The 5,851-nt window shown below is 38.6% G+C and overlaps 1 pseudogene; it reads right to left on the bottom strand.

The window, feature by feature from the left end:
* Positions 1–554: 554 nt before the first annotated feature.
* Positions 555–3,207, bottom strand: LOC108543320 (cTAGE family member 5-like; annotated as a pseudogene).
* Positions 3,208–5,851: the final 2,644 nt, after the last annotated feature.

The following is a 5,851-nucleotide window of genomic DNA, read 5'->3' as shown; positions in this document are numbered from 1 at the left end:
TTGGTTAGTGGCATTTTGAGTTGTTTTATATTCTTCCTGATTTTTTCCCCTCTTTTTAAAAATATGAAATGTCTCACAAAATTTTGTGTAATCTATATGCAGGAGCCATGTTAATCTTGTCTGCATCATTCTAATTTTAGAAAGTGCTGCCAAAGGCAACACTCCTTGCCGATTTTCTGTCTAGTTCTATCAATTATTGAAAAAGGCATGAAGAAGTTTCTAACTATAATTGTAGATTCATCTATATCTCCTTTCAGTTCTGGCAGTTTTCTTTTTTTAAAAAAAATCAATGAGAATTTATTTAATTAAGCATGAAGTTACTTTTTCATTTTTCTACAACCACAGTGAATACACCTCTTGGCATGAAGACACAGCCTTTAGAATTTAAAACCTCCCCACCTGCAAGATTGCATATATAAAACTCCCACTATTGTTGCTATAGTAGTGGATTAGTTCCCGAGATTAAAAGTTATATGATCTAGAATATAATAAAATGGAAATGATTTACTCATAGATATGTATTTAAATCATCTTTATTTATAAACTACTATACTAAGAACTATAATTCCATTAAACTTCAATTTGAGAAAAGTGTAATCACTTAAATAACAGCCGTTACTTAAACTGAAAATGAGATCAGTCTAAATTACTTTTGAAGAGAGCAAAAATATTGTCAGGTTTCTTGCTGTGGTTCTGGTGGTTCAGTAGCAGGCTCCTTGGAAGGCAGAATCAACCCTGAAGGGAACTCGCTTCTACCTTCAGAATGTGGGGTTGGGGTAAAATCCAGGTCTTGGGTGAAGGTAAGGAGGAAAACCCCTCGGTGGATAGATGTTTCTCACTGCAAATGGAGCACGTGGTGGGCCTGGGAAATCCCTTGGTGGATAGTAATAACCTCGAGACACTCCAAACATGGTTCCTGGAGGAGGTGGGGGGAAAGGCGGTCCTCTTCTCATGAATGGGCCTCTTGTATTCACAGGAAACGATGGACCTCTGATTGCAGCCAGAGGTGGAGGAACAAAGCCGGTACCAGTTCCTTCATTTTCGGCAGGGAGAGATGAATCAGGCACATTTAAATTACCAGGATCATCTTCGGCATCATTTCTACTGGATTCCATTTCTGAAGGCATTGAGCCATCCATTTTATCCAAAGAAGGCATATTAAAACTTCTGAGTTCTGCTGGCCCAGACAGTCCATCAGAATTAGAATAAAATCTGTCTTCCCTTTGTGGAGGAGGAGCTGAATCAGGATATGATTGTCCTGGTGGAGGAAACATCATCCTACGGTCGGGTTCCCATGGAGATGACAGGGACCCAGTGTCAGGAGCCCTGTGAGGATCGGTTAACATATCGCAGCCTGGTTCTTCTCTTTCATTGCTAATCTGATGGTCCAGAGGATTCCCTGGGCCTCTTGGACCTCTTCCTCCTCCCCCCGGAAGCACAGGTGCGGGTCTCAGTGGACCGTCCAACACAGTTTGAGGAAACAGAAAAGCTCTCGTTTCAGATGAAGGCTGACCCAATGGTGAGGGACCATATGGGGAATGCTCTCTGCCAAATGCTGTATTTGAAACATCAGGTGCACAAGGATCTTTTTCTAAAATTTCAAATTTAAACTCTGTTTCCGTTAATTTTTGTCTGTTGTGAGCATTTTCTTTCCTTAAATCATTGAGGTTTCTTTCAGCAGTCTGAGCTGCCAACCAATTATCATGTCCTTTTTTCTCGTAGGAAATAGCCTGCCTTTGATAAAATTAATAGTTCTCTTCAATTTTTCTTCAAGATCTTTGGCTAGCTTTCCATAGGTCTCCAGCCCTTCAGTGGTGTGGCTGATCTCTTTTTGCACTTTAGAAAGTTTCTCTTCTTCCTGTATCCGGTAATTTTCCTCTACTGTCAATTTCCTGTGGAGTTTCATTTCATTTTCTTGATAGAATTCGGTCATTATTTTAAGTTTCTGTTGAAGCTTCTGATTCTCATGTTCAAAATACATGTTTTCTGACTGCAAAGAGGCTTGTTGAGTCTGAAGATTTTTAATATGCTCTGTAAGTTCTTCCTTTGTTTTGTCAACTTCAGATAACTGAATAATAATGTGGTTTCTTTCTCCTTCGGAGGTTTTCAAAGAAACATTTAACTTAGCAGCATGAATCAGTTTCTTCAAAGCTCCTTTTGGAGGATCATCTAAGTAAGCACCATTTTCCGATTCACCATTCACTTCTAATTCCAAGTTATCACCATCCATTATGTCCTCTTCAAGCACAGCAGCCTGATCTTTCATGTTTAGCAAGCGTCCAGTCAGAGTCTTGATGTGATTTTCTTTATCATTTAGAACTTGTTCTGCATGTGCTTTGGAGTCTTCGAGTGTTATTTTCTGTTTATTAAGTTTACTCACTTGTTCTTTCCATACTTCAGCTTCTTGCAAAAGCTGCTTCTGGCTTTCCAGAAGTTGAGAATTTTCATTCAAAGCATCTTTTATTGCTATCTCGCGTCGTTCTTCACTCATGTTAAAGATCTTGCAGATGATTTTGGCTTCTGCTATTTGTGATTTGAGGGATTTTGACTCATCTTCTAGAGCCTGTATCCTTTTTGAAATATCCGCCATCAATTCATCTTGTTGAGAATGTTTAGATTTCTCTTCTTTGAAGTCTTTTCTAGACAGAGGATTTCATCCTCAAGTTCAGAATTGGACCTGTTCAGCTTTTCACAGGTTGCCTCCAAACTTCGTGCTTCTGCTGCCGCCTTCTCAAAGCTGGCATCCTCTAAAGATGACTCTACTTCACAGGCTTCGTGCTCTTTTTGAATAAGGCTAAATTTTTCAAGTAGTTTACATTTTCTTCAATTAGTCCAGAAAGCGTTGCAGCAAGTTGTTTTTCTCTTCTCATATAAAGCCGACTCCTAACGGATCTAAAACCTCTCCACAGAAAAAGGAGAACGGCAAAAAATCCAACGACAGCTGCACATACCACCAGTTCCCACGGAAAACCATAAGGATTCGAATATGGTCTCCTACTTTCAGGCAGTGCTGCCACAACCCTGCGTAGCTCCTCCAGGACCAGCCCCAGATAGGGCTGAGGCGTAGCGCCGGGCTCCTCCATAGCGCCGAGGCTGCTCTGGGGTCTCCGCAGTAACACTGGCCACAACAAGCGGTGGAGAACGCGCAGCCTGGGGTCTGGAATCCGAATCCGCACGCGGCAACCTAGCGGAGCGGACCACTGCGGAGTCGGCTGCAGGGGGATCTGGGGAACGCGGGCACCCCACAGGCCTCACAGGCCCATGTTGCTGTCCCCGCATCCTCCCTGCCCCCTTGTTACACTTGACATCCTGAGGCAGCGCAGGTCCGAGTCCCACCCGCCTTAGTTCTGGCAGTTTTCTCATCACATATTTTGAAGCTCTGTTTTTTGGTGAATACACTTTTAAAATTGCTGTCTTCTTCATGGATTAAACCTTTGATCATTATATAATCTCTCTGCTTCCGGTAATTTTCTTTGCTTTAGCTGATATACATACAGGCACTCTTGCTTTCCTTGCATTAATGCTTGCGCAATATACCTTTTTTCATCCTTTTAAATTGTCCTACCCTGTGTTGGTAAATTTCAAGTGAGTTTCTTGTACACAGCATACAAGAAACATATACGAAAGGGTCATACATTTAAATACACTCTTCTATTATCTGTCTCTTAATTGGTAGACCATTCATAATTAAACGAATTATTGATACTTTAGTGCATAAGCCTGACATTTTTTATTTTTATGTAAAATTTTTTATTTTATCTATTTTATTTTTAATGTAACGCTATACAACCTTCTTTCTATACTCAAAATTTTAATTAGAATATTACTAAAAATTTCTTAATGATTTTATTTCATGGGAAAGAGACTCGGTGAGGAATGTGAAGTATGTCTTACAAGTATTTCTCATTTTGCAGGACACTGTCTGGGTGTCCCTCTCCCATGAATGATCATTGGTGTGGTTTATCTTTATGCTTTGAGAAAACAAGTCTGTAGTATATGTTACTATATTCTACTATATAAAGATACTCTTCAACTTATGATAGGATTATGTTCCAATAAACCCATCAGATGTTGATACTATTCTAAGGTGAAGATGCTGGGTTTTTTTTTGTTGTTGTTTTTTTCTAATGTAGACTCTTGTCGTGTTGCCCAGGCTGGAGTGCAGTGGCTATTCTCAGGTGTGCTCATAGTGCACTATATTCTCAAACTCTTCGAGCTCAAACAATCCTCCTCCCTCAGCTTCCTGAGCAGCTGGGTCTGTAGGCACACACCCCTATTCCTGGCTTGAAGATATGTTTAATAAACCTAACCTACCAAACATTATAGCTTATCCTAGCCCACCTTAACCATGCTCAGAACACTAACATTAGCCTACAGTTGGGCAGAATAATCTTACACAAAGCCTATATTATAGAAAGCTGTTGAATATTTTATGTCATTTATTGAGTACTGTACTGAAAATGAAAAACATAATAGTAGCATGGGTACTTGAAATATGGTTTCTACTCAATGAATATCACTTTCCCACCATTGTGCCATTGAAAATCTTAAGTGAAACCATTGTAAGTTGATGACTGTCTGTATTTGTTTATTTATTTTACTACTTTCCCTTTTTCTTTTAATGGTTGAAAGACATGATAAGGTAAAATATTATTGCCTAAAAATACTCTGCTGCTCTGGAAAATAAAAAAGGCAGAAGTTTCCAAGAAATCGTTCAAGAGATATAAAAATCATATGAAAATGAGATAATTAAAGAATAAATCTGTAATTATGCATGTTGTAAAATACAAATAGGAGGCTGGAAGACAGACTATAGATCACAGTGAAAATGAAAGCAGAAATAAAGTAGGAATGGAAATATTTACATAGGAGTTGTGAGATATAGTATCTTATTTTTGTTCAACACTAAATAGTTTTCAAGTCTAGCAGAGGACTTGGAAATTTTAAGCTACTCAACAGTGAATCTCAGAGTTTTCTCCATTCATCTCACAGTTAGTCTTACATAAATACACAGCTCTGTAATGATTATATGTATCAATTTTTTTTTTCAGTCAAGGAATTTTCCTCCTCCTGTTCATTTCTCTGAAAANCGGCTGCGGGGGGATCTGGGGATCGCGGGCACCCCACAGGCCTCACAGGCCCATGCTGCTGTCCCCTCATCCCCCCGACCCCCTTGTTACACTTGACATCCTGAGGCAGTGCAGGTCCCAGCCTGACCCGCCTTTGTTCTGGCAGTTTTCACATGACATATTTTGCAGCTCTGTTGTTTGGTGAGTACACTTTTAAAATTACTGTCTTCTTCATGGATTAAACCTTTGATCATTATATAATCTCTCTGTTTCTGGTAATTTTCTTTGCTTTATCTGATATACATACAGGCACTCTTGCTTTCCTTGCATTAATGTTTGTGTAATATATCTTTTTTTCATCCTTTTAATTTGGCCTGCCCTGTATTGGTAAATTTCAAGTGAGTTTCTTGTTCACAGCATACAAGAAATATATACGAAAGAGTCATTCTTTTAAATACAGTTTTCTATTATCTGTGTCTTGGTAGACCATTCATAATTAACCGAATTATGGATATTTTAGTGCATAAGCCTGACATTTTTTGTTTTCTGTATCAATTCTTGTTTCTCTGTTTATTTTTCATGACTTCCTGTGGGCTATTTGAATATTTGTTTTAGAATTCCATTTTGTTATTCATAGTGTTCATAGTATATCTTCTTTTTTATAGTTTTTTAGGTTGCCTTTTATAGCTTAGTATATATTCCTTTATGTATACATTATCACACTAAATTGGTGTCATTTGTATTCTAGTTTGAGTGAAGTATAGCAACCCTCTGTCATATTA

This window comes from Rhinopithecus bieti, unplaced genomic scaffold (assembly GCF_001698545.2).
Source record: "Rhinopithecus bieti isolate Rb0 unplaced genomic scaffold, ASM169854v2 scaffold_23862, whole genome shotgun sequence".
Classification (NCBI taxonomy): domain Eukaryota; kingdom Metazoa; phylum Chordata; class Mammalia; order Primates; family Cercopithecidae; genus Rhinopithecus; species Rhinopithecus bieti.
The sequence above is the reverse complement of the archived record's forward strand: the minus strand, read 5'-3'. Positions and strand labels throughout refer to the sequence as shown.